The following is a 24,732-nucleotide window of genomic DNA, read 5'->3' on the forward strand; positions in this document are numbered from 1 at the left end:
GAGAGCACGAGAGCACAAGAGCACGAGGCCACGAAGACAACGACCTGAATTTCAAAAGGAATCGTATCGTTCGCCTTAGTTCGCTCGTTTGCCTGCTGCGTCGCATCGTTATGCTTCGTGTACAATTTTTAGTACACACACTGAGAGCGACAATGCGACAGCAGCAGCAGCGGTAGCAGCAGCAGCACGCGACTGTGGCGTCCCACAGCGTTTGGCGCTGGGAACACTTTTCCAGTTGGTGTATTGCAATGCCAATGCGCTGCGCTGCGCGTGCCATTCGTTGCTGCTGCTGCTGTTAACGCTGGCATCGCTGTCGCTGTCGCTGTCGGCTGGCGCTGCCGCCATCGTTGGCGTTGGACATGGCGAAGCGCATGAAACAAGTTTTAGTACGTGTTCCGCCGTGTTAGCAAACAGTCGTTGCGCCAGCAAGCCAAACGGACACTCTCTATCGCTCTATCCCGCTCGCACTATCGCTGCTATCGTTCCCCCTGTGTGTGTGTTTGAGTCTGTATATGTGGGCGCGCGCGTGTGTGTGTTTGTGTGTACTGTTAACAACGAGCGCCCGGAATAAATAACGCACAAATATAACCGTTAAGTGACAACTAATCGAGCGATCTATAATACATATATATATAAAGATGGAATATGTTTAAAAGGACTTCAATTTCATTTAGCATTTTTTTTACACATTTTTTTTACTGTTGTCGTAGGTTCAAATAACTAAAAGTTACAAAATTAAACATAAAAAAATGTAAGAAAATTTTAAAAATTTTACAAAAATATAAAAAATTTTTAAAAAATATATAAATATAAACCAAGTGCAAACGCAGTCAATTTGTTTGTTTCTTTCTGCAAACAAACATTAAAATATATAAATTTTTTGTTCTTGTGCGTGTGTGTGTGCGTGCAGCTTCCTGTGCAACCGGTCCACAAGACACAAGCTGCACCTGCAACAAATCTGAGGCGACAACAACAAGTTTATAACTTCAAGGAAAACCCGTTTCAATACAAAACTCGAACACAAGCCGCTGGCCAGGCCCAAGGCCGCAACAACAACAACAACAAACAGTTTTTTTTTTTGGGTGCAAATTTTTTTGTTGTGCCTGAGCTGCAAAGCTTTTCGCGGCTGCTGCAGCAGTGTGGACATTTTCTTTATGGTAAGTTATTTATATATATGTACAGTTAAGACAGACTAAAGTGCAAAGTGACAAGCGCGAAGGAGTGAAAGAGAGGGGGCGAGCGCGGCAGCGCTGCTAAGTATGCTACAATTTTAGCTTAAGCGGTCAAGCACACACACACACACGCACGCAGGCATGTGTGTGTGAGTACACTTGGCCAATTGGCCAGCATTTAAGCCGCATTTGCAGTGGACGCTTGCAATTTTAATGACATTTGCATTGAGCCAACCAACAAAAGGTTTAACCGGCCGCTTCTAACAGGAATTATTCCAATTGCATATCGATATGATATGGCCATAACTCTTTCTGTCTCGCTCTCTCTCTCTCCGTCTGTCTCGCTCTGTGTGCAATTAATTGTTCAGCTCAGGCAGCGTTTGGCGTTAATTTCTGCAGCATTCCAATTGGGATGCTATTGTTGCCAGGCAATTATCTAATTGGATTAACTGGCAGTTAGTAAACGCGTTTTTTGTGTATTTACAATGCTAATTGGAGCACGGCTTGAGCTAGATTAGAATATTTGTCTAAATAATGTAATAAATCCACTTGGAGTGCATAATTCGTATAAGAAAGTTATGAATTGCATTTGAAATTTAACTAAATTTGTTCCAATTAACAATATTTGTTATTAAGTGTTTGGCTCCAATTAAAATCTTAGATTTCTCTCTAATTCAAATATTGTGTCATTTCCGTATTGAAGTTAATTCCAATCCGAATTGTTTTCTTGTTATGTGCAAGTCAAATGTCTTATTAGAATTATATCATATTTCAGCTATTTTACTCGTGCCCAACTTGCTGTGTCTAAGTAAATTCAACTAGTAAAGTTTAATCATTTAATTTAATAATTTTAATTAAATTCTAATTTATATTTGCTGTATGAGTTTAATTGGAATTATTGAATTGAATTTTATAACCCTTTTTTAATATTAAATCAATTAAAAATATTCTTCTTTATGGATCAAACTGATATTAATGCCAGTTGGACAGTTGTGAGTTAATTATATTTGTCCTAATTGGAACATCCTTTCGTTTTAGCCAAGTATCAGTTCCTTTTGCATTTATATACGCGGTCTTATTGGAAATTGGTTTTTTGCTTTTATTAATTTGCTACATTCCTCTTTGTTATTATATAATTTTCTGATTGGACTAAGAATCTTAATCATACATATTATATATCTGATATTTCCCTCAGATACTTCTTTATGGCGTTGCTTTTATTTCAAATGAAATTCTTTTCTCATTCAACTTTTAACCCGAAAGCTAATTGGCTTCAAATTGGACTATATATGATTCTAATTTGAATGCCGAAAATCTGGGTGCTTAGCTACCTCTCTTTCGATCTCTCTCTCTCACTCTGGTAACCCATCTGCCTCTTCGTCTTGCTCGCGCTCTGAGCCACATCAAAGCGGCGATAGCTTATCAAAGTGGGCGTGGCTGGGCGCCACAGCCAAATTGCGAAACCTCAACAAAAAAACAGAAAATACAAAAATTCTGGGGAAAATCTGCTTCAACTGGCGAAACACTTCGCTGTCAGACACAGAAGCAGATACATATATATAGATACGAAGTATTCGACTAAAACAATGTATTAAATATAATATATAAAGTTCGACTTAAATAGTTACTTTTTCAGTTCACTACTATTTTTATGAACAACCAAACTTTTAGCATTTTTCTGCACAAATTTTTAAGTTTGCCTAACATTTAAATTTAATGAAATTAATTTAATTTTTAATTAAATTAATAATAAACTAAGTTTATCTCAATATTCGCTTCAAAATATTTTCGAAACATTGAGCTTATCACTAAATTTTACTTTTTGCATTTTCTCATTCTCACTACTATTTTTTTAACAATGCTGTATAACTGGGCAACGGTAAATATATATATATATAAATATATATTGCATTTTGTATTTTTATATTTTCCAAATAACTTTCAAAATTTCCTTAAACTAAGACTTAAGCCAAATGGCCAGATTGGTCAGATTCTCAAGCTCAACCCAAAGTGCGGCTCAAACTGCAATTGCCTGGCCAATTCATATAAAACTGTATGGCTTAAGCAGTGCTCGCTGTGATCGACAATGGCTCTGCAACTTTAAGTCTAAAACAGTTGCCTGCAAAGCTGCAGCAGTGCATAGAAAACCTGTTGTGGCTCTAAAACTGTAGATGTTAATCAACTATGCTCAATTCATGCCAAACAGCAGAAGTGCAGCCAAAAGCGTGGCTTAGTGTCAGCCAATTCAATATTCCAGTGGCTTTTCAATTGCCCAGTGCTTGTGAAACTGCAGCAAATGAACTGCAAACGAAACGCAATGCGCTTAATTAAATACTGTAAACAGCCGTAGGGGAACGCTGTAATGTGGAACGCGCTCCGAGTCCAATAATCATAATAATAATGCCAATAATGATGATAACAATAATAATAATGTGAACGCGCCAAAAAACTTTTCTAATCAAATTAACAGAGAATTTGAATCTGTTGCGTTCGACTGTCAGTTGATGTTTTTGTAGCAGGGTAACTAAGGCAACAATGAGTGAAAATTATCAAAGTCAATTATGGAGCCACATAAACCAAGTGCCCAACAAGAAGCTAGCACACACACACACACACATACACACATACAAAGGAAAAGGAAGAGAGTGAGAGAGACAGACAAGCAAAGCATAAATAACGCTCATCATTTGTTGCTATATTTGGCCAAGCAGCGCGAATGGCAAAACTTTTGCCATAGCCTCAACGATTTAAAGTGCGCCACACTCACACACACATATACACAATGAGCGTGAGCGAGAGAGAGAGAGAGAGAGAGAGAGTAGCCTGTATGTGTGCTATAGCTGACCTTGGACTCCTTGCGATCTGTCGGGCGCTGAGCATCGCCATTTGCCGTTGGCAGCATATTTATTTATATAAAAATACAAACGCAAAAAGTTCCTGCATAAAACTGAATTACCGGAAATTGGCCAAAAAGCAGCAACAACAATAACATCAAAACGAAATGCGAACAGCAAAATGTAGGTGGCCAAAAAGTTTTTATTTTTTTTTTACCTACTTTTCGCTCGTCTGTCCTTTACCTCTCTGCTCTCTCGCTCACGCTCCCTTTGTCTCTGACGCTCACTTGCTCTACGCCTCGCGTAGGCTATTTTCGTTTTGACAGGCAGCGTGTCACGCAGGGATGTGAAGCGAAAATTAAATTGACTTTCAGCTGTCTGTCAAATCAGAAATATATATCACGACACTTGTGGTCGACATTAGATGTAGTTGCAACGGCCGTAAGTTAACTGTATATTCATAAATTTTGTTTATCTTTACCAGGGTATCTATGGCTTGTCATAAGAAATATTGGCATGTTTTAATATTTTTTGTTTGATTTTTGTTTTCTTGCTGTTTTTTTATTTGGTATTCGGGCGTAAGTAGAAAAGCACAAACTAAAGGCGCCGCGTGTGAAGCAAATAAAAGGCAAGAAACTAGCGCAAAAAACTTTTGTCAAAGCAGACGAGCCGCGTCGCGCCGCGCCAACTCAACGAAAACAGCAAACATGCAGACATGGCGAACGAGCGAGCGGGATGGCATGTGCATTGTGCTAAAATTGAAAAAAAGGAATGGGAAAAATGGCGGACACAACACAATGCAATGCTAACTAACGGTGCGAGCCTGAGCAAAAGGCGCATTAAAGCAGCGACAAAGAGCTAAACAAGTGAGTTAGACAAGTGCGAGCGAAACAGCGATAGCCAGTGCCTAGCCAAAAGAGAGTTGAATATAAAAATAAAAACGAGAGCTGAAATAGAAAATGCCAGGCAGCTGGCAGTTGATTGTAAAGCCAGCTACACTTGATGCCAGAACTTCTCTACCTACCTCACCACTCCTGCCCTACGCCTTTCCCTTATAGCTAGGTAAGCATTGCTTTAGTTGTGGGCCAGCCTCAAAAGCAGAGCATGAAAGTGGAAGGGCAGTTTGGTTGCTTGTCTGTCTTAAAATGTCTATTTCTTAAATTTTGGGCAAACTGTTCGTGTTGACAATTTAGTGGGAACATTTTATACTAATTCAAATATTCGTAGATTAGGGATATAAATTAGTTAAAGCAATAGTATTATTATTATTATTATTATTATAATTTTATGTTTTTAACTTTATATTTCAGTTTATATTTAAATGGCAGCAAATTCATGAGTTCAACCTATTTAAGTATTTGAGCAAGTTAGCTCTAATTCTGGTTCTATCCCGCTGCCTCCCTCTTTCTCTTGCTCCCTCTTTAGCCTGGCCAACTAACTATTCGATGCACTAAGCAAATAATTTGCCGCAAACTCAAATTTCAGTTCTAAGCTGCGCACTTGAGTGCAAAAAGTTGCAAACGCTAAAGTCGCAAATCTTGAGTTATACTTAAAGGTATACATATATATATTTAAGGACTATAGTGTATGCTATAAGAGTGCTGCCACGCCCACTGCCCAGCAGCCCGACGCATAGTTTTTTAAAGTTGCAGCTGAAGTAGACAAAGTCCCTCGTTGCAGGCTGACCAAAACTTTCGCTACTGTATATAGCGCCTATATGTCACTAACTGTATATATATTTATATATATATATATATTTATATATATATGTATTTATATATATATATATATTTATATATATATATATATATATATATATATATATGCATGTATATTGTGGCATAGGTCGGTTGCTCTTCAGCAAGTTTTGCTGCTGCATAGGCGCGTTGGCCATATAAACAATGTGAAGCCAAGCAAAGCGAAACAACAACACGACGACAAACTTTTCTAATCTAAAAAAGCACAAAGCCAAGCACAAAAAAAAAACAGCGGCAGACAGAGAAAGGAAGCAGCTATGTAGAAAAGAGAGAGTGAGAGAGAGACGAAGTCAGTAAAAAAATAAAATTATCCCATTAAAATTTCATGTCAATTTCAAAACAAAAATATTAAAGAGCAAAATATTAATTAACTGCGCTTGAACGACTACAGAATACCCTAAATTATTGAAAAAAAAAAACAGAAAAGACTCAAATCAAATACTACTAAAAAAAGCTTAAAATTATTTATATATAAAAAAAATGAATACAAAAAAATATAAAATAAAGTTACATACAAAATAATAAATGTTAAAAAATAAATAAAAAGAAAATAGAATAAAAATAGCTTCTAGTGTGAATAGGTCAAGCTTCAGTAGTAGGCAAATATATTAATCTGAATTATCCGCGAAGTTGAAGAAACATCTTCAATTATGCCTATACATGACTTCTCAAGCTTTCCGCAGCGGTTGCATGTGGAGCTGCCCAAGCGTATATGCCCCAAAGAGAAGTTAAAGTGTTTAAGAAAAATGCCCGCTGAGAGCTGCAACAATAACAAATGAGTTTTGCTGTGTAGCGCCCACACTTAGCTAGTTGGGCAAAGCAGGTGTCAAGCAGCAAAAGGAGTGTAAATACACATGCGTGTGTGTGTGGGGTAGGATGTGTGTGTGAGTGTGTGTGGCAAATCAGTTGGGAATGCAAAATTATAACACACAACTTGACATGTGTGTGAGTGTGTGTGTGTATTTGTGCTTATGAAATACACACACACAGTCGCAAACTTTTGGTTACTTTCTTGGCTGTGGTGTCCAAGTCCTTTTGATTGATTATTATGCTAAGTGTTTATGCATTTGATAGATGGAAATGGGAATATGCACACACATCTAAACACACACGCACACACCCACACTTAATCGTTTGTATAGGAAAGAACTTTCGTTGACTGCAATTAGCTGCTAATGAAACAGCTGAAACCAAATCTGATATAAACTTCGTTGAGCCCCTGCGCTAATCACATTTGTAGAACAGGCGAAAGACACCACAAGAGTTAAGTGGACAGCAAATAAAATGAAAGGTCAGAGATATCGATTCAATATGGGCATATATATGCATACATACAAAGATATAGATAGATATATACAGAGGCTAAGCTATTTCAATACATTTATATATATATATATATATATATATATATATATATATATATATATACATATATATTTATTTATACATATACATATACATATATATATATAAATAGCTTAGCCTTAGTTCAAAAAGCATTGCAAATGATTATTCTGGCTATAATGACTTTGTGTAATTTTGTGTAACAGGGACAGTTGGGGGCGTGATAGACCCCATAAATTATATATGTCACATGTAGTTGATCAGCTCGACGAGCCGAATCGATACAGCCTTGACTGCAAATTTGATATGTATACTCCTCTATGTCAAGTTTGTCATTTATTTCGATAAGTCTTCGATAACTATCGGTAATTTTACAACAGTTGGAAGCTTACATTTTCTAATGTATATATGTAAATTTTTAGTATACTGGATGCAGTAAAGGCTCATATTTTTTATCGATAACTTTTCGATAACTATCGATCATTTTACAACAGCTGTATGCTTCAATTTTCAAATGTATACATCTCTATAATGGACTCAGTGAATGTTCATATTTTTTATCGATAACTTTTCGATAACTATCGATAATTTTACAACAGCTGGAGACTTTAATATTTAAATGCAAATACCTCTACGCTAGACGCTGTTCAAGCTTACACTATATTGTCGATAATTTATCGATCACTCATTGAAAACAAGCTTCGATAAACTTTACAATGCGTCAACCAGCACTTATGCTTTCACTTATGCTTTTTTTATGCTATGAAAAAGGCCTCAAAATATTTTCAGCAGCAGCTCGACACAGTGGGCAGAGTATTCGTTAGTCGTTCTTACCCGCCTCGCTTGTATTTCACTGTTTTTTTAGCCGCAAGCTTCATTGCCACGAATTTAAGGTTTGCTCCCCGAACAAGTGAGAGAAACTAAATTTTTTTGCATTCTTTATTTGAAAAGGTTTCTAAAGCTAGGATATTTGGAGCCCAACATTGTTTCTATATGTTTTGATAGTTTCCAGCGTTTAAAGTCGCGTGCAAAACGCCAGCGTTTATGTTGCTTTGAAGTTCGCTTTGCACTTGCACTCAGACGAGGTGGCTCTAATTGTTGTTGTTGTTGTTGTTGTTGTTGCTTCTTCAGTCAAGCCATTCGCGCATTGTTTTCGCCTTGAATGGAGCTGCTGAGGACAGTCAAATTTTGAAGCGCTGCGCATTGATGTGTGACCTATGAACTGACACACCAACCACCCACTAGCAACTGCTGCCACTTGAACTCCCCCCTGCGGCCACTTCCTTTCGGTCATATAGCATCGTCTGCTTTTCTTTGTGCCGCGCATTCGAATGACCTGCTCAATGTGTTACGCCTACTGCCACTCCCCCCCCTCCCACACACACACACGCTGGCACACACACTACTTAATAATTCAATTCATAGGCCCAGTCACGGGCTGAGCGTCGCATTTGCAGTCGCAGTCACGAATACCAAATTTTCGTTCACATCCTGGGCTAAAGGACACAGACTCCGGACACGCCGTACGACCGGCCGCCCCCTTGCCCCTGTTTCGCTTGAGCGCAGGCAACTCTCGCTGCGGCTCAGCGCGGCGACCGCTTGGCCATTTCACCTGAGTGCCGCAGCCAAGGAAGCAAACAGAAAAAGCAACAACAAAGAGCAAGAGGAAGAGCAGAGCAGAGCAGAGCAGAGAAATCCACAACAGAAATTGAGCAAAATATTTGTTGACTTTTTTATGTTGTTGTTTTTTTGGTTTTTCGTTTTTATTTATCTTTTTTTCTTTATTTTTTATTTTTATTTTTATTTTTATTTTCGCTTTTTATTTTTTATTTTTTTTTGCTCTTGCCTTCATTTGCATATAAAATTTTTATGTTGCGCCCGAAAGCGTTTATTTGCTTTCGCTTTGGCCAACGGACGAGCCGAGCCGAGCTGAGCTGAGCTGCAGCCGCTATCAGTGAACGTTCTCAACGAAGCGCCCACCCCCACGCCCTGTGGGCCCGCAGTCGCTGGGCTTGACGGACTTGCCACATTCATTTTGCGGTCATGTCTAATACAAATAAACGTGCCACACACACACGCATACCTACACACACACACACACACTTGTTAGATAGTCATAGATACGGCGTAGCTCGGGCCACGTTTGATGCGGGCAGCGACTCCATTTTTCCTTTCTTTTGGCCCGGCTCATGTTTTATTTTGCGCACATTATGGCAAATCATTTCATTTGATGCGAACAGCACGAAACTAAACAAAAACTCACGAAGAAAAAGAACGCACACACACACACACAGGCACAGGCACACGAGCAAATGGAACAGCAACAAAATCAACACAAACAAATAAAATCGTTAATGTCGGTCAGCAAACAGATCCGAGCTATTAGATCATTTGTACGAAGACAAATGGAAACGATTGACCAGAGAAAGGGGAGATGTTGTGTGGCTAGGCAGCTGCCTGCTGCCGTCTCTTTCTCTCTCTCTCTCTCTCTCTATCCCACTCTCTCTCGCTATTGCTCTCTATTTAGGTGTCTCTTTACACGCATTTAATACTATTTTACTTATTTACTCTCTCTCTCACTCTCTCACTCTCGCACTATCTCTTTCCCCCTTCTTTGTCTCTTAAACTTTTTCTCTCAGTTTCTATCTCTTATTCTGCTTCTTTCTCTCTTTATCAGCGAAAATCTTGCTCCCTCTCTCTCTGTCTGTCTTCCACTCTCATTTTCTCATACTCTCTCTCTCCTCTCTTTCTCTTATTATCCCCAATTATCTCCCTCCTCTCCCACTCTCTACCTCCTTAGTGCTTCTTCCTTTGCAGTTTCGCCACACTATGAGAATCGCATAGAAGGTCGTTAGTTGCCAATGTCTGAGCGCTGCTTTCTCGCTGCTGAGTGTCGATCCATCGCAGTTTTTGCTCTGCATCTTGACAGTTTTCAAGCGCTTCAAACACATTTCCCTTGCAAATAGTTATCTATGCCAGAGCTTTCATATTTTATTACTTATTACTTTATCTTAATAAATGGCAAACTCTGCTGGTGCTGCTGCTGCTGGGCTGTGTAATTAGTCACAGCCAAAGCAGCCAACCGCTCGCCTCGGCACAGGCAGCACTTTAATTGGCTTATCAAAAAGTGCTGCATACTTTTTGGCGCACACAGTTTGACGAGCGTGTGTGACTGTGTGTGTGTGTGTGTGTGTGTGTGTGAGCCGCAAATCAAATTGCATGTGCACACAGCTTAACTAAGCCGCAGCCAGCCACGCCCACCCGGCCATCAGAGTCGCCGCGGCTAAGCCATCAAAAAAGCGGGAAATTTGGTTTTACAACGTTAAGCAAATTAAATTTTTGCCAAAAAACAACAAGAATTTGTTAAATGCCACACACACATGCACACACATGCACACACGCACACACACTTAGGCATGTTAATTTAGTTATGCTTAAGTATTAAAAAGAGATTTTTGAGCTCATTGAGTCAAAAAAGTTTTGCGAGGCCACAGCTTAAAAACTTTTGCACACAGCTAAAGCAACTAGGCGAGCGAGCGAGCGAGACGGCAATAGGGAAACAGGGCGAAAGCGAGAGCGAGAGGCGATGAGAGTGTCTGACAGCGAGCTAGCGCCAAACTATTTGGGAAATTTGTTTTAAGTTTGATTAAAATTATAACAAGCAGCCATGGAACTGAAAACAGTTCGCTTTAGCTCTCTCTCTATCTCTCTCACTCTCTCTCTCACTCTCTCGCTCTCATCTTCTTCTCTTGTCTGCTGGCAAATTAGTTGGCCATGTGCTCAGGCATTGAAAGACATCAAATTTGCCAATTGTCAGACAGTTTCGTCTGCCATGCACGTTGTATTCATTCATTCACTCATTCATTCATTCACTCACTCATTCATTCATTTATTCACTCATTCATTCTTTTCTTCTGCTCGCATTTCTATGTTTACTCTTTTGCGAGCTCTTGTGGTCCGGGCTAAGCTTGATTTTAAATCAATTTAAGCGTTTACAGACAGTTGAACCTTTTGTGCTTAACATTACCAAACCCACATACACACACACACACACACACACACACACAAGCACACACACTCACACACACCCATAGCTGTTACAAATGTGCGCGCGCTTAGTTTGCGTTATTGGCCGCGTTTTTATTGCTTAATATTGCTTGAATACGCAGCAAATTGGTAATCGATAATTATCGATTTTTTAAAAAATGGTCAAATCCAGCCAAAAGTGTGAATTGGCTGCGCTTGACACTATAGTCAAAATTCTCTGTAGCTATTTCTAATGCTTCAGCAATATACAATGGTTAATCGATTAATCGATAGTTTCATATATATTGCGTTTCTGTAAAGCACCGATTGATTCATAACAGACAGCAACAGGCGAGCTGACAATTATATGTAGCACTTTGAGTATGTGGATTTTGCTGGTTTGTAGATTAATCGATATATATCGATATAAAACGCAAGAAAACTATCAAGCTTGGTTAGAAAAAGGCCTTGAAGAACTATTCAAAATCTCAAATTGAAAACAAAATCAAAAAGCAAAGCAGAATATAAGCTAAACCGAAGCTTAATGCCCGATAAATATCGATAAATTCGAAAAAACACGACCGCAAAGTAACTAAAAACTAAAAATTATAAAAAAAAGTTAACAATTTATGCAAACACTTAAATATGCCATAAAATTATTATTTGAATTTTGCATCAATTCTTTTTGGCATTTATTTTTGGCTGCCTGAAAAGTGGGTCAACACGTCCGCGTGTGTGGGTGTGTGGGTGTGTGTGTGTGTGTGTTTGTGTGTTCAAGAGGGGGGCGTATTTCATTTTATTTTAGTTTTTATTTTTTCGTATGTTTGCGTTGTTAGTTTGTGGCTTTTAGTAGTTGTTTATAAATTCATACACACTCGCAATTAGCAGAGGACTTTGTGATGTTTTGCTTCCCTTTTCCCATTTCTTTTCTCCCTTTTTGTTATGTACTCTGAACCCATTTAAAGTTGCTATTCGGGGTATATGTGCTTGGGTTAAGTGCACGTAACAGGCGACGGGGCAGCTATACGACAAGTGCAGCTACGCTTATAGGTGCTTGATCAGCAGCTATATCAGGTGGAGTCTGTCTGCCTGCCTGCCTGACTCTGCGTCTGTCTGTTTGTCCAGCTGTCCTGCTGCCTGTCCGTGCTTCTGCTTGCCCCTTGTCTCCCTTTTGTTTGTCCATTTCTCAGTTCGTCTCTTTCCCTGGCCTTACTTCTCTCTGTTTATGTCTTGGCTCTTCTGTCTGTCTGTCCGTCTGTCTTTCGTCTGACTGTTCATACGTCCTTTCATCTCGCTCTCCATGTTTGTTTGTCTCTCTGTCCGTTCGTCTATTTCCCAGCTTGTTTCTTTGCCATGTCCGTCCGTCTCCGTTCGTTGCCCCTTCCTTGCGTCTGCTTATCCTTGAATCTGTTCGCCTGTTCGTTTGCCTGTCCAGGCGTCTCTAAGTGCTTTCATCTCACTGCTCATCAGCTGCGTGTCCGTCCGTTTGCGCCTCCGTCAGTCCGAGGCATGCATAAGCGCAGCGATCTTCATGGCCTCAAGACCCCAAGACTTGTATATATATTTCATGATGTCTTTGTTTCTTGTTCTGTTTTGTACTATCGATAATTTTGTGTTTTTATTTCTTTGAAATCGATAAAAATCGATTTGATATTTGAGCTTTAAAAGCAGGAGTCATCATCACATTTAGTCGTCAGAGTCGACTGCGTTTATATATTGAGTTATGTATAACTTAGGGTATTTGCCAGTCGAGCTGGCTTTCAGAGACTTGAACAGAACTTTGCTAAAATCTCAGTTTTGTATTGTAGATTATAAAACTATGGAATATAAATTTATATTTTTGGAAGTAACTAAGCTTAGTTCATGTTGTTCATGTGTGTGTTGTGTGTTGTAAAGCCTTTGCCAACTTCTGCATGACTTTGCGCATAGCTAGCTGCAACAGCTGTTCTTGTTCTTGTTGTTGTTGTTGTTGTTGTTGTTGCCCTTTGCTGTGTGGCCACAGAATATGCTTTTGCACACATCAAATATGTTGAAAATGCTTATTGAAACAAGCGACAACAGAAGCGGAAAAGAACAACGACGAGCAACGAGGGCTTAACGACTGCATAATGCTCGCTCATGGCGAGCATAAACGATGTTCAAAGCGATACAAATTGTAAAAGAGATAAAGATAAAGAGTTGGACATAATTATATGATATATATATATATATATATATATACATACCTGATTCATCTAGTCCACATATATACATATATATATATTTATCTATGCTGAACCTACAGCAAGCCAATCGACTCTTAACAGTTGCCTGAGCGAGCAGCAGACAGCAAAGTTTTATGTTTATCAAGCGACAACCAAATTAATTTTGTTGCGGGGGCGTAACACTCAATTCATAACAACAACAACAACAACAACAACAATGCTGACATGCGTGTAGTTGCATTATTATTATTATTGTTGCTTGTGTTGTTTGTATTGTTGCGGCCGACGCAACAAAAATAATTAAAATCCAAATACAATTTGAAGTGCAGAGTAAAAAGTTGATTGCCAGCGGGTGCTATCGACTGCCAGATACTCGCCGAATTCCTCTTGAGATACGACTTAGCGCCTAGCTATATCTCAAGACGCAGTCTGCAGTCAGTTTGTGGCTGCAGCTGCAAAACTTTGTAAGATTTCGATTTGTCCGTCAACGCACCCAAGATGCGTGCACATCTGACTTAAGATCAGTCATTGCAGCAATCAAGTCCTTTCTAGCTGTGCAAGCTAGAGTTGCCACGCCTTCATTGGGCGTATTGCGGTATATGTTCCAAATTTCTTTAGCCTCTAGCTGCCATAGTGGCTTATAAGCATGACATAAGCGGACGGACGGGATGACGGAATGACGGTCGGACGGACGGACGGAAGGACGGAAGATGAACGCACAGGATGAGGAATAGACAGGATGACGAACGGACAGAAGAATGAACAGGCTGACGGACGATGATCCGGACGGACAGGTGGACGGTCGGACGGACGGACAGGCGGACGCACGAACAGGCGACCAGTTGGACAGACGGATAGCGGAGCGTACTGGATGGCAGAGGGACATGCGGACGGCGAACAGTCGTACAGACAGGTAAACGGACAGTCGGACGGACAGACGAACAGACAGTAGTACGGACACTGCGCCAAACCCATATACTCCATTCACTAAACGTGCTCGCTTAACAACTACAAAAAAACTTATTCAAATAAATAACAATAAACACAAAGAAAAATAATAAAATAGAAAGAAAAAAATGTAGAAAAATAAGGGAATAAAGAGTAAAAATGGCAACGCTTTTAAGCAAATAAATATTTTTTCAATTAGTTGCATGCTGGGCGTGGCAGTGGCCACTGTGTGGCGTCGAATGCATGATGCTGTAATAAGCAGCGGCAGTGGCAGTGGCAGTGGCAGCAACTGGAACAAGCGGAAATGCGCCATTGTTAACGGCTCGCCGCCTTCAGCTGGCGTCCAGTTTGTGCTGTCGCATAAGCGCGCTTAATATTTTACATGGCTATGGCAATAAAAACTCTATTATTATAAATATTTAACAATTGTGACAATTGTTGTTGGTACGCGACACGCTTAACGCTCATTGTCCTTGTTATCCAAGCCAACAGCCGTTATTCCGGCACGAACTCAGACCCGAGAGCCCAAGCCCAGGAGCCCTGCCTCTGCCTCTGCTTCAACCCGGCCCAGCGCCACGTGGCAACGCGTGCTCAGCAGCTGCAATTTTCACGCTGCACGCTCGTTGCGTTTTAAACGAGTTAATGTGACACTGTACAACACTGCCACACACACACACACACACACAGAGCTCGGTAGTTTTTAGTTACCTTGCTTCAGACTCGATTACATTTTCAACAACAAACCATAAACGTTGCCCTGTGGCAGGCAGCATAAATTAGATATGTGCCACTTGCAAAGTGGCATGGCTCTTAGCCAGTGTTGGTTAACGAAAAAGCAGCTGCTTGGCTCCATTTTGCTCGCAGGCACAAGTGCCAGCATAGCCAAGTCAAGTCTAGCAATTAACCAGTTCCAAATATGAAAGCTTAGCCAAGTTCAAGCAGTTACTCAACACTGTCAAGTGCCGCTTGCTTGTGCTAATAGAGTTGACATATTTGCCAGGCGACTTAATGTTAAATGTCTTCAATTACAGCTCGCTGTTCATCACTGTTAGCTGTAGTTAATACAATATTTAGTTAAGATTTTTAGTGGAAGTAGCTAAAGTGATATATCAATAGACATCAATTCAATTATAGCTCCAACATAAGCTTAGTTTGCGGCGTTGCTCAACACTGTTCAACTGTTGAACACTATACAGTTCTACTATGAAGCAAGTCAGCAGCTTTCAGTTCAAGCAGTTTCAAGTAATTTAAATCAACATTCATCAAAGTTCAACTCAAACATGTGCTAAGTTTTGCAGCATTACCCAACACTGTTAATATGAGCATTCAACAGCTCTGCTTGCAGACACTTCATTCGCTTTGGCTCAACTTGTTTGAGAGACTTATAGATTAACATTCCAGCAAAGCTAAGGCGTCGTTGCTCAACACTGTTGGCTACTTTTAGACAGTGCTCAACACTGTTGCCGTATCGGCGCCGTCTGACAAGTGGCAACACTCTTTTGTCTAAATGGCAACGCGCGCTATTATACGTTTGAGCCGCATTGGCCATTCCATAAATGGCTTAAAGCCATTTGCTGCTCAGCAATTGAATGCGAAATGCGGCCCGATTTTAACTTTGATTTTCATCCATCTCTCTCACATCTCTTTCGCTCTCTCTCTGTCGGACTGTTTCTGTGTGTTTTGGCAGTGCATAAAATGCGTGGCGCTGCCCCGAAATTGAATTTAATGCGAACGCATTAATTCCATAGTCGGCCACACGGCAATTGCCACGCCCCGAACGAGCGACGGGGATAGCTGGCTGCAGGACAACGGCTGCCACCTAACGCGTGGCCGTGGCATGCATTATGCAAAATGACGGCTGATTATTTTTGGGCGGCTCATCAGCGTCGAATGCAATTTTAGCGATTGGCGAGCGTGGCTTGCGTGGCGCGTGGCAACTGACAAGTGGCAAGCGGCAAGCGGCAAGCGGCAAGCGACGACTTGTGCCGCAGCCAAATATTTGCCCAGCTGCCACGCTGCTGCATGATTAATATGCATGCTGACACGAGCGTCGAGGGCCAGCAGCAACGCATCAAATTGAAAACCCCATAAAACACTCAATTTATTTAAATTGCATGTGATTGACAATCGAACGCCGCCCACAGCTCGCATTGTAACAATAACAAATTTCGCTGTCTCAGCTGCTTCTTCCACTGGCACTTGTGCGTCTTCTTCTGTTCGCGCTGTATTTTTATTGTCTGGGCGACGGCCTGGCAGACGGCGGCGGGAGCTGCTGATTAGCCAACCAGGACACGTAACGCGTGGCAAAGCAAAAGGCGACAACAATAAAAAAAATTGAATATGAATGAGAGAGAATCAAAGGCAAAGATCAGCGAAGCTAAAGAAGTCGCACTCACGAATACTCTACAATAGTCTGACAATGACAATGACAATGACAATGACAATAACTGTATACCAATGAAACAGGTTTCCCATAAATTTTCATAGAACTTTTGATGCTTTGCGAACAGCGTGATGTAGCCAATGTGCCAAGTGGGTTGGAGGCGACAAGTGGGCGTATTGGCGGAAACATCATACGCCCAATTCCTCTGATGCGCTCGCATTTGTCATAAACATAACTCAGCAATTGCCCACGCCCCAATGCGCCCACGTACGCCCATCAATTGTCGTTTTTATCAGCGTTCCATGTCGCGTTCGTAATTTTTTGGCTTCTGAGCGCGCAGCGTGGAGTGAGAAACGCGAAACGGGAAGCGGGAAGCGGGAAGCGACTACAGAATAGCGAATAGCAAGGATCCCTTGCATCGACGGACAGCGCGGCGCACATACCACATGCCGTATTTCGTATTATTGACGCGCGTCTCCAGCTGCCGTCGCTGCTTAGTCAGCGTAACGCCGGCCGCGACGTCGCGGCGCAGCTGGCATCGCGCTGTTGCCGTTGGCAGCGTCGCATTAAAATTTTAAAATGCGTGCGCCATTTTTTTTCTTTTACATGTTTTTTGTTTTCTTTTTTTTTTTTCGTTCATTTTGCGCTCTGCTTGCCTTTTACGCTGCCGGCGGCTCTGCGCGACGCTCTGCCCGCTGCTTACGTTACGTATTACGCCTTCGCATTGTTGTTGCTGTTACTTTCATTGCTGGCGCAACAATTGCCAGCCGAATGGCCGGCAAAGCGCAAACACACAAACACAAACACACACACGCGCGCACTCAAACAGAACAGAGAACACAGTGCGAAGCCTTCTTAAAGCTTTAAAATATTTACAGTACAATCGCAAGCTTTCGTGGGTAATTAAAGCACTTCGCTAGCGCTGCCGTTGGGCAGTGCACACAAGCGTGGGGAGAGAGACGTAGAGAGAGAGAGACAGAGTGGAAGAGAGAGAAGTTAAGGGCAAGGCGTTTGCTGCGTTGGTTGCAAAGCTTCAAGTTAAATACCAAATGCTCAACACTGTTGCTTGTTTGCACTGCTTGTGTGTGTGTGTGTGTGTGTGTGTGTACGCGTGTGGGCGCATAAGTAAAAGCCAAACGAATCCAACTTCAAAGCTTTGACAGTTTTGTTTTTGTTTCATTTGCCGTATTCGTAACATTTATAAACCCAGCACACGACAGATCAGACAGTTAACATATGTATGTACACGTGTATATATTTATGCATACATATATATGTACACTTATGTATGTATGTGTGCTCATTGTCTGGCACTGTACAGAGGACTGACAGCAACTGTCAAAAGCAGATAATACTTATTCGAACCTTTTTTGCTGGCTTCTTCCATGGAAATATTATTAATAATCTAAAACCAAAAAAGTGATGCGGGAAGGAAGCATCAGAGCTTGTATATATATGAAATAATTTTATTTTATATATATTTATTTTATTCAACAATTTTTCTTATATATAAAAAAAAATTATAAAAGCTAAGGATTAGCGGAAATTTGTAGTTCTTTCAATTTATTTAATTGTTTAATAACTCAATAATAAATTATAAGCGTTGGGCAATTGACTTAGGAAAATGTTTTCCGTTTAGTCAAAAAAAAGCATTCTGTGAACATATTCTAAATTATCTAAACCAAGGAAAACAGCCTTTTAGTATTTTCTTACTCAGGTAAAACATATTCAACAACAACAAGTCAAGGAAAAGCTTCTTTGAAACATTTTCTAAATCCAAGAATACAGCTTTTAATCATTTTATAACAGGAAAACACCTTTAAAAACTTTCTCTAAGTCAAGAAAAAACATGTTTCAAACATGTTCGAAGTCGAGGAAAACATACTTTAAACATTTTCTAACTCAAGTAAAAGTTCCTTAAAACATCTTTCAAAACATTTTCCAAATTGAGGAAAAAGCTGCCTTAAGGCATTTTCCAAGTCAACTTTTAAAGTCCAACAAACTTTTTAAACCATTTTTTTCTTTCAATTTCCATTCACATTTCGTTGATTTTCGGCTGCATTTCAATGCAGTTTCCATTTCGAATTCTATTATTCTATAATATTTGTGTACAATGTAGAAATATAAGAATTTGATTTAATAAATTGTTGATTTCCAATTCGCCAAGCATCAATGCCGCTGCTTCCAACTGAGCAGAGAGAGAGAGAAAAAAATGAAGTTTTCATTTATCTTCAGGTATCTTTGATGCGTTTTGGCTTTGGCAATTTGTTGCTTATTTTGTTACTGTAAATAAAATTGTTCTAATTCATTCATAGCTATTCACTGGCAATGTTTTATTGCTTGTGTTTAGCTTTTCTCTTCCTCTGCCGCTTCTTCTACGCTTTGCTAAACTGTCAACTGCAAAAATTGAGCGAGCATGAAAATTTCATTGCCTGCTTTTAGGCTCGGCCTCTGCCAGTTGCAAAGCGAATAATGCACGCACACAGACACACGCACAGCTGCACAGCTATATATAGCAGGTTTTTAGCTATGCTACACTACACACACACGGACAGACAAGGAGAGTGAGAGAGGGAGAGACATGCAGAACACTGCCCTTAAAGGTTTGATAAAAGCCAGCGAGGCAGCCAAGCAACACACACACACACACAGGCACACATACTTACACACACACTTCCACACATGCATAGTTTTGCATGCAAACAAACAGAAAAGAGCTAACCGGAGCCGTTGCCCCATTGCCCATTCCGTTCCATTCCGTTCCGTTGCCAGCGCAGCCAACGGAGGCGCATAAATTTGTCGAGCAATCCAAAAAGCATGTGCCAGCCGCCTGGCTACTTTTGTTGCCCCTCGAGACAGGGAGAAAGGGAGAGAGAGAGAGAGAGGGGGGGGGGGGGAGCGAGGGCGTGATAGTGTGCATGAGGATGAGATAGCCGGAGCATGTTGCTCTATTTGTCAGCTCGTGAAACAATCATAACTTCCTCTGCCGTTTGGCTACTTTTTTGGCAGTGCTCGACTGATGGTGGTGGTGGTGGTGGTGTTGCTGCTGCTGCCGCCCTCGAACACGCATCTAACACATCGAGCAACGTATTGCGTGCTGCATACATTTGTTAGGCTATTTGGGCATGCCCAGGCCAACACGCACACAGCAGCATCTTCAGTGCGTTCAGCTGCAGCTCTGTGAAAAATTCATTGAATCCAGCGAGCTAACACAGCCACATAGAGATCCTAGATAGCACTGGCAGCGGCAAGAACAGACAACAAACATTTTGACTTACACACACACACACAACAACTTCATGCCCTGCCCGCTTTGGCTGGCAGCTCGTGCGTGCCTTGTGCATTACTTTGGCTGCTGAAATATTGCGTATACGCAACGTATTTGCGTGCCTGGTCAGAATTCTCTGGGCGACAACACGACAGCCGCAGCGACAACAAAACTAACGACTACGGCACGCCGCCGCCTTATCAGCCTTAACAGCTAAGGCAGGGGCATGGCGAGGGGCAGAAGGGGGTGGTCATAGTACCACAAACAATTTTGATTTCCTTCCCATGGTCTCAATTATTAATGAGCCACAGATACATAAAATTACTTTGCTAGCTACTCTGGACAGCGCCACTGCGTACTAGTGTGTGTGTGTGTGTGTGTGTGTGTGTTGGGGGCCGCTAAGTTAATGCCAGCAGCAGCAGCCAAAGTACAGATGTCTAAAGTGTATTCAGCACGCGAACGCACACAAAATAAATAGCCTCAAATTTGATCAAACGAGAAACATGTTTTGGTCAAGGAAAATTAAAAATAAAAGAAGAGGAAATTTTGATAAGGCAACGGCAAATGCCGAAAAACAAACAAGCTATGCCCACAAGTTTTGCAAAATGCATAAACAAATGTAAATTTCAGATTTGAGATCTTCATTTACTTCTATTTATTTCCAAGCAATGTCCACAAGACTCAGCTGCAAGCACAACTGCGCCTTGCTAAGCCTTGTTAAACTGGAACTAGTTGAGAATTCGAAGAGAGAAAGAGAGAGAGAGGGCGGGAGAAAAGAGAAAAATATAAATTTTGCAAGATTTTTGCAAATGTAAATGAAATTTTCATTTCTATTGTATTTTATTATTTATTATATAAGTATTATTTTTTAAATTTATATTATGTTAATTATATATATTTTTAATTATATATATATATATTTTTATAAAATTTGTTTCTTATTATATTATTTTTTTTTAATTTTACATTGTTTTTCACTCTTATATTTATTTTTGTATTATTATTTTATTTATTTATTTTCATATTATTTTTTTTCTATTTATTTATTTTATAATATTTACTTATCATATTATTTACTTATATCATTTTTTATTTATTAATATAATTTTTAATATATTTTTTAATATATATTTTATTTAATATATTTTTTAATTATGTTTTATTTATTTTAATTATATATTTTTGTATAATTTTTTAATATTTTGTTATGTTCTGATTGTATAAATTATTATTACATTTTTTATTTTTATCTTATTTATTTTACTTTTTTATTAATTATTTTTGTTTTAGTATATATTATCATATTTATTTTTGATTATATTTTACTATCATATTTTGCTCTTTCCATTTTTCCCAAAAATGTTGTTACACCTTCAAGTCAATCTGCAGCACTCAATCAGTCAATCAATCAAATAGATTGAACAGCTGGAAGACCAAATAAATTGAGTCAAGTTATTAAGACTGAGCTGGGTTGGGTATATTGGCAGTTGGGCATATCTTTAGCCAGTCAATCAGTCGACTGATTAGCCCAATTAGCAATGCGGTAACTACCTGTAACTACCTGTAACTGTAACTAAAACCAAATATATAAACAAAGAACAACAATAAAATGTGCAAATAAAAACCAATAAAATCCAATTTAATAACTGCGGCAATTGAGTTTGAAGTGTGGCTGTAACAGTTTGATATAATTGGTCAATCAGTCAGTCAATAAATCAATCAAACAATCAGCAAACAGTTTTATGCACCAGAAGAGAAACAAATATATTTGATATGCACAAAGACTTAGCTAAATAAATGTGAATCAAAATATTTTCTATAAAAATGACTGAGCCGGCGGATTGGACGGACGTTGTCTATTAGGAAAATGGCGCTTAAATGCGCTCATCAAAATTAATAATTCATTTTTGTGGCGAAAACTTGGCGCTGTTGGCCAACGGCCGTTTGCTTTGGCATTTATATTCATCACAAATATATTTCATTGCCTACTTTCGCCCCCTTCTCGCTCTCTCTCTCTCTCTCTCTGTTTCGCACTGATAGACGACGTGACATAATTAGCTGGGCGTGGTTCACTGGGCGTATAATATTAATTTCCACTTAAATGAAAAATTATGCTCAATTTCAGTCAAATTTATGGAGCAACAACAAGCGAGCAGCAGCAGCAGCAGCAGCAGAAGAAAACATAATTTTCTTATTTTCTTTTTCCTTTTTTTTTTTTGATTTTTTTTTTGTTTTTGTTTTCGCACATAAATCTCGAAGCGCTAATAACAATAACAATAATAATCAGCAGCCGGAATGGCTAAGGGCGGCGACAAACATTTATAATATTAGCCAAGGGCGGTGGCGCCTGGGGGCTGGCCGGGTGTGGGCGTGGCCGAGGTAGGCCTGCCAAGCCTATGTAATGCACGGCTATCGCTAGGCGATTAAAATTTTGTTATTAATTACATCGACCGAGCAGAGCAATATTTCAAGCCCACTCTCTGTCCCACTCTCCCCCGCTCCCTTACGCACTCTGCTAGCTGTTAATGTGCTGGGGATTAGTGCATTTAGAAATGCATTTAAATCACTTACATGACATTAAAACGATGCCAAACTGTGATATGAATAGCAAATGCATATTAAATCGAAGCAAACGCATTCGTTTTGCTCAGCCAATTGAACAAATCTCCAATGATAGTATAACTAAATGCTATATCTAATTACCGTTAACATATATATATATATATATATATATTTTTGTGTATATAAATGAAATGCAGTCATGTTATATTCACACTCAATGCCTGCTTCATTTGGCGTCTGTAAACGCCATTGGAAACGTATACAAAATGCGAGCGCATCGATGCGGCTGTCAGCTGCATTCATTATGCAGCAACATTTTAGCAATCGTTTATTTTCAATTTCAATTTGGAAACAACATTGTCAAAAGCCAGCAACACAAGAGCAAGCGAGCGCGGGAGCGATAACTTGGCCAAAACATTCGCAGCTGCGGCAAACTAGATTCAAATCTGACTATGCATCTGTCTCGCTCTCTCTCTTTCTCTCTCTCTCTAGCCTTAGCGTCTATCCCACTTTCTTAAGCAGCGTATAGCATCATCTGCTTCTTACCTGTTCACTCTCTCTTTCTTTCTCTCTCTCTCTCTTACTGCTCTTTTCTGTATGGTTTTTATCCCTCTCAACTCTTTCTCGCTTTCTCTCCTTTTTATTCTATCATTCGGTCTATCTATATCTTTATATATATCTCTCTCTCTCTCTCGCTCTATCTCTCTCGCTCTCTCTCTCTCTCTATCTCTATCTCTCTCTGTCTCTGGATCCCTCTCTATCACTTTTTGTTTCCACTTTTCCTCCTCGATTCTTCTCATTTCCTCTCTCTCTCTCTCTCTCTCTCTTCACCCACTAAAATATAGATCATATTGAGCTTATTACCGTCTATTAACCTCCCCACTCCCAACTCTAATTATTCCCGTTTCACACACAGCCACATGGACGACCCCATCGCCTTATCGCCCCAGCGCCCCCATCGACCGGCCAGCAAATAGACCGTAATTTGCTGGAACGTGTGTTATATAATTGGAATTGTGCAAATCATTTCACACTTTACACATTTTCGCACGCCTCCTGCTGCCGCCTGCTGCAACACTTTGCTGTGCTCTAACTGTGCACTTTGCTTACCATAATTTCTATCTAAAATACAACAGCAGCAGCAGCAGCAGCAGAAAAATTCCGCTAACTTTGCACTTTTTGCATTATTTTGATTACTTTTATAGTCCATATACCCTGTGATTAATGAAAGCAAGTTGAATGAGTGGCAAAGAGTTGTGTTGAACTAAGCAAGTGTCTTTGAGTTTCTATCTCCCTCTTGATAAGCAAACATTAATGAAAATCGCATAGAAGGGCAGTTAGAGCGTATTGCAACGAATCTATTTCTATCTCTATCTCTATCTCTATCTCAATCTCTATCTCTATCTCTATCTCTAGCGCTAGCGCTAGCTCGAGCGCGAGCGCGAGCGCGAGCGCGAGCGCGAGCGCGAGCGCGTCTCTATCTCTATCTCTATCTCTATCTCTATCTCTATCTCTATCTCTATCTCTATCTCTATCTCTATCTCTATCTCTATCTCTATCTCTATCTCTATCTCTATCTCTATCTCTATCTCTATCTCTATCTCTATCTCTATCTCTATCTCTATCTCTATCTCTATCTCTATCTCTATCTCTATCTCTATCTCTATCTCTATCTCTATCTCTATCTCTATCTCTATCTCTATCTCTATCTCTATCTCTATCTCTATCTCTATCTCTATCTCTACCTAGCGGAGCGCTAGCTCGGACGCGAGCTCTAGCGCGAGCGCGATCGCGAGCGGAGCGCGAGCGCGATCTCAGCGCTAGCGCGAGCGCGAGCGCGAGCGCTATCTCTAGCGCGGCTACCACGCTAGGCGAGCCGAGCAGCGCGAGCCTAGCTCTACTCGAGCGCTAGCCGACTGCGAGCGCACTCTATGCACGCTAGCGCAGCTCTATCTCATCTCTAGCTCGATCGCTATCTCTATCTCTATCGCTATCTCTATCTCTATCTCTATCTCTATCTCTATCTCTATCTCTACTCTATCTCTATCTCTATCTATATCTCGATCCTCTAGCTCTATCTCTATCTCTATCTCTATCTCTATTCTATCTCATCTCTATCTCTATCTCTATCTCTATCTCTATCTCTATCTCTATCTCTATCTCTATCTCTCTGTAGATTTACAGGGTATCTATTCAGCTGCATTTCATGCTCTTCATATTTATTTTCATTTCAT

General features: G+C 40.1%; 1 protein-coding gene across 1 annotated transcript in view; it reads left to right on the forward strand.

Annotated features, from left to right (window-relative positions):
* The first annotated feature begins 1,059 nt into the window (after positions 1–1,059).
* LOC111601616 (irregular chiasm C-roughest protein) overlaps positions 1,060–24,732 on the forward strand; it is a 51,063-nt gene continuing 27,390 nt past the window's right edge. Inside the window, exon 1 of the mRNA XM_023318282.2 lies at positions 1,060–1,157. The gene's annotated coding sequence lies outside the window, so the exon portion shown is untranslated. The remainder of the gene's footprint in view (positions 1,158–24,732) is intronic.

Source organism: Drosophila hydei, unplaced genomic scaffold (genome assembly GCF_003285905.1).
Source record: "Drosophila hydei strain 15085-1641.00,03,60 unplaced genomic scaffold, DhydRS2 tig00000379-arrow-arrow-pilon, whole genome shotgun sequence".
Taxonomy (NCBI): domain Eukaryota; kingdom Metazoa; phylum Arthropoda; class Insecta; order Diptera; family Drosophilidae; genus Drosophila; species Drosophila hydei.